Here is a 12,986-nt window from a genome sequence, read left to right on the forward strand (position 1 = left end):
ATTGACGGAAAAGTTGTCATTTATAATGAACACCATGAGGAAAAAATCGATATATGTTTACACCCGGTCTCCGCCAAAAAATAAGATATATGTAACCAAAAATGGTGGCAATAAAAACTGCAGCTTATCACGCAAAGAACATCTTAATCGTCTCCCTCATAAACATGGATTGCATCAAACCTTACTTCCTGACAATTGTTTTCCCTAAATGCTCCGAGGCACGTAAGAGAAAACCCCCAATTCTGGTGGGACTAGTCAACTATCCTACGTGGGAGGAGCGCCTATCAACTCTCATCCCATAAATGATGTCCGGAGAAGGAAGCATCGAGCATGCTGACTTACTGGTCCTTTTGTTCTCGCAAGAGATAGTGTCCCCAGAGGTGCCTGGCGGCAGCGTTGCACGGGTAACCATCCTCCAAAGAAGCACTTAAAAGCGCGAATGCAAACAATGGTCATCCCATGTAAATGCGGCCACCAACAGGATGATGAGTGATAAAGGCGCTCAAAAGCAGTCTTTTGAGTAATAGTGTCTAAACGCGTTGCCATTGTGCACTGTTCGTTCTGTCATCGTGACTTATCAGCGATGTTCGCTGATTTTCTCTGCAGGCGGCGCTGATGGTATTCTTTTAGCTAGTATCCCTCTGGCAGTTCCCAGTGGGACACCAGCTGAAACCTCTGAGAACAAAGCAGCTATTTGCATATACAAAAGAGCTGCTTTGTTCTTGGAGCTATCGCGGTGGTATCCCACTCCGCCTGCATTAACTCTTAAGTAGCTAGGTAGCTACTATAAAGTATGCAAAGATGATCGCTCAAAACTGTCACTCAAACTGTAGTTCACCGATCCCTAAGGCTACATTCACATGGGCGAGAATCTTGCTGGAGTTTTGTGTATTGCAAAACGCACAAAACTCACTCGAATATGAACTCCATTCTTTTGAAAAATCGCTGCAAGTCCTATTTATTTGCGTCCCTCGGCACGCATCGCCCTTTGTTTTCAATAGGGCAGTCAAACAACTTATGCCATGCGATGTGACGTTTGCCATTGAAATCAATGGCAATACTTGCCGATCCTACAACACACGTTAAACAAGCGCTGGAGGACTGCAATTTCACAGGAGTGATGCAAGGTGTTTTTACATGAAAACCGCCTAGCATCCTGGGTAAAACACACGTTGACAAGCACAATATTAGGCCAGGTTTCTGATTGAGAAAGGAGCAGGAGCCCCGACGCGTTGCATTTGCGGTTTTTCTTTCTCTATGTATTTTTTGTTATGTTTTTACTTTGTTACTATTATTAAACCCTTGCATCCATTATCTAAGTGGAGGCAGTGAGTCTGACACATCAGCATCTGATAACAAAATACTGATACCAAAAGCAACAGAAGAAACTGAAGCCTTACTACTAAGGCAGATAGAAGAGGTGTCAAACCGCAACTAAGTAATTATCATGGGGGACTTTAATTATCCGGATATAACATGGGAACACGAAACCTGCAAATCTCATAGTGATAAGTTCTTGAGATCAATTAAAGATAACTACCTTACCCAACTTGTGCGGGAACCAACGAGAGGGAGGGCCATTCTGGACTTAGTATTAACCAACAGACTACACAGAATCACGGGGTGCAGGTGCAGGACACTTGGGTAAGAATGACCACAATATAATTCATTTCCAGCTGTCATTCTATAAGAAGCCTCATCAGGGAGCGACAAATAAAGTAAACTTTAGTAAAGCAAAATTTGATCAGCTTAGAACTACTATCAGTAACATTAATTGGGACAACATCCTCAAAAATATCAGTACAGAGGACAAATGGGAGGAGTTTAAAGGGATCCTAATCACCTCATGTGAGCAGTTCATAACCTTTAAAAATAAAAGAACTTCAAGTAAAAGGAAACCAATGTGGCTCGACAAGACTGTAAGGGGGGCAATAAATGAAAAAAAGAAAGCGTTTAAACTACTAAAACAAGAAAGCAGCGAAGAAGTGTTAAAAACACAGGGAAAAAAACAAATCATGTAAAGAAAAGATCAAAATTGCTAAGGAGGAGGCAGAAAGACTGATCGCCAAAGAGAGCAAAAACAACCCTAAATTATTCTTCAATTATATAAACAGTAAAAGGATTTGCACTGAGAGCACTGGCCCTTTAACAAATAAAGGCCCATTTACACCAGCTGAAGATTGCTTAAAAAATAAAAATCGCTAATCGGTGATCATTTTAGCGATATTTGGTGTGTCTAAATTTGCGCCCATCATGCGCTTTTCGGGCACTGCTAGCTGATCATTAAATTGAGTCCAACCTAAAAATCGTCCATCAGTCTTATCAGAAGTTCTCCACGGGGAGTGCTGATAGCATTGTTTCCTCATGGAGAACAAAGGATCTGGGCGCAAATAGCAGCCCTTGGGCTATTAACTGCCTTCAGTGAAGGCTGCATTTGCACACCTAAGTGACTGCAAAATGATCGCTCAAAGCTGTTACTCAAACTGTCGTTTGAGCGATCATCTGTTGGTGTAAATGGGCTTGATGCAGGAGAAACCATAGAAGACAATGAAGGGGGGGGAGGCACATCTATTAAATAGTTTTTTTTCGAGTGTATTCACGAATGAAAATGCAACATCACACGAGATGCAGACAATAAAACGAACCCCCCGCTAAATATTGCCTGCCTAACACAGGACGAAGTGCGGAGCCGATTAAAGAGGATCAAAATTGATAAATCGCCAGGCCTGGATAAAATACACCCAAGCGTTCTAAGGGAACTAAGTGACGTGATAGCTAGGCCACTATTTCTTATATTTATGGACACTATTGAGACCCGGGTTGTACCTCTGTATTGGCGCATTGCCAATGTAGTTCCAATATACAAAAAGGGTGCTAAAGGAGAGTCTGGTAACTACAGGCCAGTAAGTCTCCCTTCAATAATAGGAAAAATATTCAAGGGTTTTCTGAGAGACGCCATCCTGGAAAACCTCAAAGAAAACAATGGCATAACTACTCATCAGCACGGGTTCATGAGGGGTCGATCATGTCAGACCAATTTGATAGGCTTTTGCGATGAAGTAAGCTCTAGGCTGGACCTGGGAGAGTCTATTGATCTCGTATATCTGGACTTCTGTAAAGCATTTGACACCGTGCAGCATAATAGGCTGATATATAAAATGAGACAGCTTGGATTGGGTGAAAACGTGTGTAAGTGGGTAAAGAACTGGCTCAGAGATAGAAAGCAGAGGGTGGTAATATATGGTTCATACTCTGATTGGGTCACAGTCACTAGTGGGGGCCACAGGATTCAGTATTAGGCTCCATTCTGTTCAATATATTTATCAATGACCTGATAGAGGGGCTGCACAGCAAAATATCAATATTTGCAGATGACACAAAATTATACAATATAATTAATACAACGGAGGACAATGTGCGGCTACAAACGGACCGAGATAAGCTGGGGGCTTGGGGAGAAAAATGGCAAATGAAGTTCAATGTTGATAAATGTAAGTTTCTGCACATGGGCAGGGGAAACAGATGTCACCAATATACACTAAATGGGGTACTACTAGGGAAAAGTGATATGGAAAAAGACCTGGAGGCACTAGTGGACTGTAGATTTAACTGGAACAATCAATGCCAGTCAGCTTCTGCAAAAGCTAATAAAGTCTTGGGGTGCATTAAAAGAGGTATAGGGGCGAGGGATGAGAACATTATCCTCCCACTATATAAGGCACTTGTCAGGCCTCACATGGAATACTGCGTACAGTTCTGGTCACCGGTGCTCAGGAAAGATGTTACAGTGCTGGAGGGGGTTCAAAGAAGGACAACTAAACTAATACATGGAATGACGGGACTGGAATACCCAGAGAGGCACCAAAACTGGGATTATTTACCCTGGAAAAAAGACGGCTAAGGGGCGACCAAATAACTATGTATAAATACATGAGGGGACAATACAAGGATCTCTCCCAGGATCTGTTCATACCCAGGACTGCGACGGTAACAAGAGGGCATCAGCTACGTCTAGAAGAAAGCAGGTTTGTAAGAGCAGTGAGACTGTGGAACTCTCTGCCTGAGTACGTGGGGATGTCAAAATCCATAGAGGGACTAGATGTCTTTCTAGAGCGTTATGATATAGACATTAGGTGACCAGCGGGGTTGTTGATCTCAGACGTTGATCCAAGGATTACTCTGGCTGCAATTATGGAGTCAGGAAGGAATTATTTTTCCTCCATAGCAGCTAATTGGCTGACTGTTTTTTTTTTGCCTTCCTCTGGACCAACAAGGGGTGGGGTTAAAACAGGCTGAACTAGATGGACCTTGTCTTCATTCAGCCTAACATACTATGTTACTATGACATATTTGTGAAAATGTAAAATTTTATTTTTTCTCCTCTAAATTGCATTAATTCCTGAAAAAAACAGTGGGGTCAAAATACTCCTGACCCCGCCTCAGTGAATGAAGTAAGGGGTGTAGTTTTTAAAATGGGGTCATTTGTGGGGTCATCTATCATTCCTATACCCATGAGCCTTTGCAATCTTGGCCCTGTGTAGGAAAACAAACTGTTTTCTCAAAATGTTGATAAGTAATGTTAAATTTGTACGTTTCCTAAATGTTTTTTTTTAAAACAAGTTTTTCAAATGTGCGTCCAGAATAGACAGATGGAAATATATATACATCTCATAAAAAATTTGTACAGTAGGTTTGTGTATATATGAGATATTACAGTTGAAAATGACAAAAATAACACTTCAAAATTTTCCCAATTTTGGCGCTTTTAATAAACATACACTACCGTTCAAAAGTTTGGGGTCACCCAAACAATTTTGTGTTTTCCATGAAAAGTCACACTTATTCCCCACCATGCGTTGTGAAATGAATAGACAATAGAGCCAAGACATTGACAAGGTTAGAAATAATGATTTGTATTTGAAATAACATTGTTTTTACATCAAACTTTGCTTTCGTCAAAGAATCCTCCTTTTGCAGCAATTCCAGCATTGCACACCTTTGACATTCTAGCTGTTAATTTGTTGAGGTAAGCTTGAGAAATTGCACCCCACGCTTCTAGAAGCATCTCCCACAAGTTGGATTGGTTGGATGGGCACTTCTGGCGTACCATACGGTCAAGCTGCTCCCACAACAGCTCAATGGGGTTCAGATCTGGTGACTGCGCTGGCCACTCCATTACCGATAGAATACTAGCTGCCTGCTTCTGCTGTAAATAGTTCTTGCACAATTTGGAGGTGTGTTTAGGGTCATTGTCCTGTTGTAGGATGAAATTGGTTCCAATCAAGCGCTGTCCACTGGGTATGGCATGGCGTTGCAAAATGGAGTGATAGCCTTCCTTATTCAGAATCCCTTTTACCCTGTACAAATCTCCCACCTTACCAGCACCAAAGCAACCCCAGACCATCACATTACCTCCACCATGCTTAACAGATGGCGTCAGGCATTCTTCCAGCATCTTTTCATTTGTTCTGCGTCTCACAAACGTTCTTCTTTGTGATCCAAACACCTCAAACTTGGATTCATCCGTCCACAACACTTTTTTCCAGTCTTCCTCTGTCCAATGTCTGTGTTCTTTTGCCCATCTTAATCTTTTTCTTTTATTGGCCAGTCTCAGATATGGCTTTTTCTTTGCCACTCTGCCCTGAAGCCCAAAATCCCGCAGCCGCCTCTTCACTGTAGATGTTGACACTGGTGTTTTGCGGGTACTATTTAATGAAGATGCCAGTTGGGTACCTGTGAGGCGTCTGTTTCTCAAACTAGAGACTCTAATGTGCTTATCTTCTTGCTTAGTTGTGCAACGCGGCCTCCCACTTCTTTTTCTACTCTGGTTAGAGCCTGTTTGTGCTGTCCTCTGAAGGGAGTAGTACACACTGTTGTAGGAAATCTTCAATTTCTTAGCAATTTCTCGCATGGAATAGCCTTCATTTCTAAGAACAAGAATAGACTGTCGAGTTTCAGATGAAAGTTCTCTTTTTCTGGCCATTTTGAGCGTTTAATTGACCCCACAAATGTGATGCTCCAGAAACTCAATCTGCTCACAGGAAGGTCAGTTTTGTAGCTTCTGTAACGAGCTAGACTGTTTTCAGATGTGTGAACATGATTGCACAGGGGTTTTCTAATCATCAATTAGCCTTCTGAGCCAATGAGCAAACACATTGTACCATTAGAACACTGGAGTGATAGTTGCTGGAAATGGGCCTCTATACACCTTTGTAGATATTGCACAAAAAACCAGACATTTGCAGCTAGAATAGTCATTTACCACATTAGCAATGTATAGAGTGCATTTGTTTAAAGTTAGGACTAGTTTAAAGTTATCTTCATTGAAAAGTACAGTGCTTTTCCTTCAAAAATAAGGACATTTCAATGTGACCCCAAACTTTTGAACGGTAGTGTACATTTTATCGGTATATTTTTAGCACCTAAATGAAGTACAATAGGTGGCGAAAAAACAATATCACTTGGATATGCAAAACCTTTAAGGAGTTATTCCATGTTAGAGCGGACACCCGCTAGCGTTTTTTTTTCTGCTGCGAATTTGCTGCTATTTTTTCTTCCAATTGTCAATGGGACTTTCTAATGTTAAAAATGCAAAGTTGCGTAGCGTTGTGTTGCGGTTTTAACATTAGGAAATCCCATTGACAATTGGAAGAAAAAATAGCAGCAAATTCGCAGCAGACAAAAAACTCTAGTGGGTAGTCACCCTTAAAGGGACACGTCAGATTTCCAAAATTTGACTGTCACTAAGGGGTTAACACGTGGAAAGACAGACAAGTGGGCTTTAGCACTTTGATGACTTCTTTACATTCTCATCTTTCAACGCTGGTGTTGTAAATAGATCTTGTACTATGACCCAAAAAGGCTGTAAAATGCTAAGTATTTTCCTATCTTATTAAGTGTTGGCATATTGCTAGAATCCAGCATACCTCTACAAGCCGTGGAGGCCGGGCCTCTAGGACACCAATCCGGAGGTCCTGCTTACCCGGTACATGAAGCAGCTTGTATTTCCCTGCATGGCTGGGCGGTTGGGAGTGCCACTATGCAGAAAAGACTTTGCTTAAGGCTACCTACACACAGGTGAGTGCGATATCGCGGAGCATTGACGTTCAACTGTGTTTTAACTTTTACGTTATCGCCATTATCCATTGGATAACATCGATCACGTGACCAAGGACTGCTCACTGCGGCCCTCAGTCACTGCTCCAGGCTCTCGGCTACCTTTAGTAGCCAGGAGATTTTAAATTTCCCGGACCCTTTGCAGCTTCTGCGCTTGCGTCTGCCATTTGGCCAACGGGCGCATGCGGCAAAGTTGAGGAATGGTCAGCGGATAAAGATCCCGTCAGGGAACATCGCCGGAGGCTGAAGGTAAGCAATTTCACCTCCCCTCATGGATCGGATCTGTGACGGGAAGTGAAATTTTAGCTTTTTTTACATTTACGGCATTGCCGTTATCCATTGGATAGCACGGATCACGTGACCAGGGAACGCATACCGAGGCACCTCGTGAAATCTCCAGGCTCTCGGCTATGTTTGGGAGCCAGGAGCAGGGAGATTTTAAATTACCCGGGCAAAAACGATGGACTATGAGCTGATCGCTCAGTGTAAATAGCAGACAATCAGTATTGAACGGCCGCTATGTTATGTCAATAGAGAGGGGCGGGAGCGCGTGGAGAGAAATCTCCTGCAGCCCTCCCCACTGTGAGCCAACGATACTAGCTCCTGTGACGCGCACGGGAGCTAGTTTGTGTGGGGACAAGTGTCGAGCATCGTTTGCCCGACACTCGTCCCTGTAAATAGGCCTTTAAACTCTGGCCCTCTGTTCTTTTGTCTTTTCTATCACTCTGGGAAGAAGACATAATGGGGGGGATGGCGTAGCAGTGGCTTTTCCTCAGGGCTGAGAAAGCATATCCACGCACAACGGCCAGTCTTTAGGATCCAGGGAGAGGAACTTAAGGCATTCTTCTGTTTACCCTCATAGAAAGGAAATTTGCTTGAAAACCTCCACATTTAGTAGGTACTCCACTTGGCTGATTGTATGGATTTCTTGAGCTATCCTACTAACATTAGCTACCCCCTTCCGTTAAACCGCAAAGAGCCGCACAGTATGGAGTCTCTGCTAGTTCCAGGAGATGTTGGGCAATATTCATTGGACCTGGAGGCCTGGTAGTCCCTTGCACTGATAGTATGTTCACATGCTTGTCTGCTATGAACTGAAGGGATTGGGACAGTAGAAAGAATGGCTCCATCCCAGAGAGGCCTCCAATTGACCCTAAAGCAAGGATTCTGAGTGGACGCCCCGCCACTGGGATAAAAGGGATTCCCCTTAATCTACTGCACGCCCCCTTTTAGAGATTTGTATTGTCCATCTATCAATGAAGGGATAATTTTACTAAAGAGGACATGAAAAACTACCTTCACACGGGTGTGAAAAGCACGTAAGATTTGTGCGTTGCCTCAATCTGATTATCAACCTTATCCTCATTAAAGGAGTATTTTCTGTTCACTGACTTAGGTCAAGATTAAACCCCTAATTAATAAAGAATGGAAAAGACCAAATGAAAAGGGATCACCCTGGAATATCTAGGCCCAAGGCTGTCGAGCATCAGCTCCTAAGCGGTCCTAGATTATTTTACCTGTTCAGAAAGGATCATAAAAACCGGAAAGTGTGTGTGTGTGGGGGGGGGGGGGCGCTTGTCTTTATGTAAAATCATGTTTAAAGCCCACATTACAGGAAGATATATGGGTGGGAGGTGAACATGGAACATGTAGAGTCTCTATGGGTGGAAATACATGGAAGGAAAAATAATAAAATCTTCATAGGGGTTTTCTATAGACACCAAATATAACAGAAGCCACTGAAAATCTATTACTGAGACAAATAGATGAAGCAGCAAATCACAACAAGGTAATTATTATGGGGGACTTTATCTGAATATAAACTGGGAAGCCGAAACCTGCGGATCTCAAATGTAACAACTTCCTGTTAATAACTAAAGATAATGGGGGCGTGGCCAGGACGGCACTGATGGCGGACGTCTGCTGAGGAGCTCCGCTTCAGCAAACCACCCCAAGCAACTCACAGCGACTTCAGAGGACTATAACATCCCCTATAAGGTGCTAGAAGAGCGGCTATACCCAGAGATGTCAAGACGGAGGCAGACAAAACTGGGTCCCAGACGCTTGACAGAGTTCTTCCCTGCGCGCGGCACAGCAGAGGAGTGGGAGATGGAGGAGGCAGGGGCTGAATCTGAGCGAAGAGAGGAGACGGGGCATGCCAGCAGAGGAAATCCTGCACCTGGGAGAAGGGGTAAGCGGGCTTCATCCTACCCCTCACATGCCCAACACAGTAATCATATCCAGAAGACACAGTCACCCTCACGGGAGCTGTTGGCAGCAGCTCAACAAGAACGGGGGAGAGAAAAAATGGCCCCGTCCAGCACACTGAAGAGGGGGGAGGGGTCAGGCAGGCAGCACAACGCCATCTTCTCCCACTAATTCAGCTCAAGAGGAAGAGGGTGTTTTCACCAGATCCCCTAGATCTAGCCCGAAAAAAAGCAGACCCAGAAGGGAGGAACCCTCACATACCAGCTTCAGCCAAATTAGAAACGAAACAGAAGACATCACAGACCCCATATTAAATATTGAATGCACCAGCCAGGCAGCGTCTCAATATTTCATAAGAGATATGGTTCTAGCGCTCAGAGGCTCCCTAAAAAGCGATCTCGCAGAACTTAATACCAGAGTCAACCCCACCATAGTGAATTTAGGCGACAGAGTGGATCACTTAGAGAACAAGACCTGTGAAATAACAGGTTCGCACAACGAGCTGATAAACGCACATTATAAATTGGAGGAAGAATTCAAAGTGCTTAAACAAAAAATGGCAGATCCAGAGGGCCGCAATAGGCGCAATACTATTATACCGGAAACGGTGAGACCAGATGAGCTCAATAAATTTGTGCAGGAACTCATAACAATCCTTTTACCAAAATTCTAAACCAGAGGAGCACATTCTGGATAGAATCCATAGACTTCCTAAGCCAAAAAATATTTCAGAGAGTATCCCAAGGGATGTGATTGCCAGGGTGCACTTTTAGAACATTAAAGAGGACCTAATGAAGATATCGAGGAATCTTAAAGAGCTCCCTGACCCATTCGGAAATATACAGTTAGGGCCAGCAATATTTGGACAGTAACACAATTTTCGCGAGTTGGGCTCTGCATGCCACCGCATTGGATTTGAAATGAAGCCTCTACAACAGAATTCAAGTGCAGATTGTAACGTTTAATTTAAAGGGTTGAACAAAAATATCTGATAGAAAATGTAGGAATTGTACACATTTCTTTACAAACACTCCACATTTTAGGAGCTCAAAAGTAATTGGACAAATAAACATAACCCAAACAAAATATTTTTGTTTCAATATTTTGTTGCGAATCCTTTGGAGGCAATCACTGCCTTAAGTCTGGAACCCATGGACATCACCAAACGCTGGGTTTCCTCCTTCTTAATGCTTTGCCAGGCCTTTACAGCCGCAGCCTTCAGGTCTTACTTGTTTGTGGGTCTTTCCGTCTGAAGTCTGAATATGAGCAAGTGAAATGCATGCTCAATTGGGTTAAGATCTGGTGATTGACTTGGCCATTGCAGAATGTTCCACTTTTTTGCACTCATGAACTCCTGGGTAGCTTTGGCTGTATGCTTGGGGTCATTGTCCATCTGTACTGTGAAGCGCCGTCCGATCAACTTTGCAGCATTTGGCTGAATCTGGGCTGAAAGTATATCCCGGTACACTTCAGAATTCATCCGGCTACTCTTGTCTGCTGTTATGTCATCAATAAACACAAGTGACCCAGTGCCATTGAAAGCCATGCATGCCCATGCCATCACGTTGCCTCCACCATGTTTTACAGAGGATGTGGTGTGCCTTGGATCATGTGCCGTTCCCTTTCTTCTCCAAACTTTTTTCTTCCCATCATTCTGGTACAGGTTGATCTTTGTCTCATCTGTCCATAGAATACTTTTCCAGAACTGGGCTGGCTTCTTGAGGTGTTTTTCGGCAAATTTAACTCTGGCCTGTCTATTTTTGGAATTGATGAATGGTTTGCATCTAGATGTGAACCCTTTGTATTTACTTTCATGGAGTCTTCTCTTTGCTGTTGACTTAGAGACAGATACATCTACTTCCCTGAGAGTGTTCTGGACTTCAGTTGATGTTGTGAACGGGTTCTTCTTCACCAAAGAAAGTATGCGGCGATCATCCACCACCGTTGTCTTCCGTGGACGCCCAGGCCTTTTTGAGTTCCCAAGCTCACCAGTGAATTCCTTTTTTCTCAGAATGTACCCGACTGTTGATTTTGCTACTCCAAGCATGTCTGCTATCTCTCTGATGGATTTTTTTCTTTTTTTTCAGCCTCAGGATGTTCTGCTTCACCTCAATTGAGAGTTCCTTTGACCGCATGTTGTCTGGTCACAGCAACAGCTTCCAAATCCAAAACTACACACCTGGAATCAACCCCAGACCTTTTAACTACTTAATTGATTACAGGTTAACGAGGGAGATGCCTTCTGAGTTAATTGCAGCCCTTAGAGTCCATTGTCCAATTACTTTTGGTCCATTGAAAAAGAGGAGGCTATGCATTACAGAGCTATGATTCCTAAACCCTTTCTCCGATTTGGATGTGGAAACTCTCATATTGCAGCTGGGAGTGTGCACTTTCAGCCCATATTATATATATAATTGTATTTCTGAACATGTTTTTGTAAACAGCTAAAATAACAAAACTTGTGTCACTGTCCAAATATTTCTGGCCCTAACTAAGATTATACTCTGATTTCTCACAGACCACTATGCTGGCGCGCAAGAAATTGTTACCAATCACTGCAATACTAAGAGAAAACAAGATTCTCTATAGATGGAGCTTCCCAACAAAGATATTCATTAATAAAGTCTCCCCGCCGTTAAAAGCTCTCGCACCTACTAATTTCTATCTCAACCCGTGGTCCCCCCCCCCCCCCCCCCCCCAGGGTAGACCTGTTCGATGATCATTGGCGTCTGGGCGATCTTGGCATGCGGTTAAGCCAGTCCTCGGCTTCCTCTGGAGTGGAGAAGAAAGTAGCTCGTTCATTGTGGACCACACGTAGGCGGGCTGGATACATCATGGAATATGGTATAGCGGCTTCCCTCAGTCGGCGCTTGATTGCTACGAAGGATGCTCCGGTTTTCTGCAGGGCAGCCGAAAAATCTGGGAACAAAGAGATGTTAGCGTTCTGGTATTGGAGGTTCTGCGCTCGCCTTGCGGCCTGGAGGGCGATGTCTCTATCCTTGCTGCTCAGTAGTCTTGCCAGCATCGGTCTCGGGGGCGCCCCCGGGGGCAGCGGACGACCCGGGACCCTATGGGCCCGCTCGATGGCGAAGGCCGTTGTAAATTTGGCCTCTGGTAAAAGTTCTTTCAACCAGGTTTCCATAAATGAGCAAGGATCTTGACCCTCAGCGCGTTCCGGTAGTCCTATTATCCGAAGATTGTTTCTACGCAGTCTGTTTTCAAGATCGTCTGCTCGCTGGAACCAGGTGTTTGCTGCTTTGTCGAGTTCTGTGAGCTTTTCTGGTATTGGAGCCATGGTGTCTTCGAGCTGTGATATACGTGTCTCGGCCTCCCCCACTCTGTTTCTGAGGTTTTGCATGTCTTGTCGTATCAAGCCTACATCTATTTTGACCTCCTCTATTTTCCCGGTTAAGGAGGTGGTACTGGTTTGTATGGCCTCTAAGAGCTGCGCTGTGACTTGCCTATTGTACTGGACTTTTAAAGCTTCCTTCTTAAAGCTCAAATGGAATTAAATGTATTATCTTTAAACGCCACCTTTCAAAAGATCAGTTCTTTGGAGAGAAGCCCTGACCTCAAAGGCAGACATTGTTTGCACCCAGGAGACCCCCTTTGCGTGTGACAGGGTCCCTACCGTGTCAAACCCTAAATTTCCCAAAATCTTC

Source organism: Eleutherodactylus coqui, chromosome 13, assembly GCF_035609145.1.
Source record: "Eleutherodactylus coqui strain aEleCoq1 chromosome 13, aEleCoq1.hap1, whole genome shotgun sequence".
NCBI lineage: Eukaryota > Metazoa > Chordata > Amphibia > Anura > Eleutherodactylidae > Eleutherodactylus > Eleutherodactylus coqui.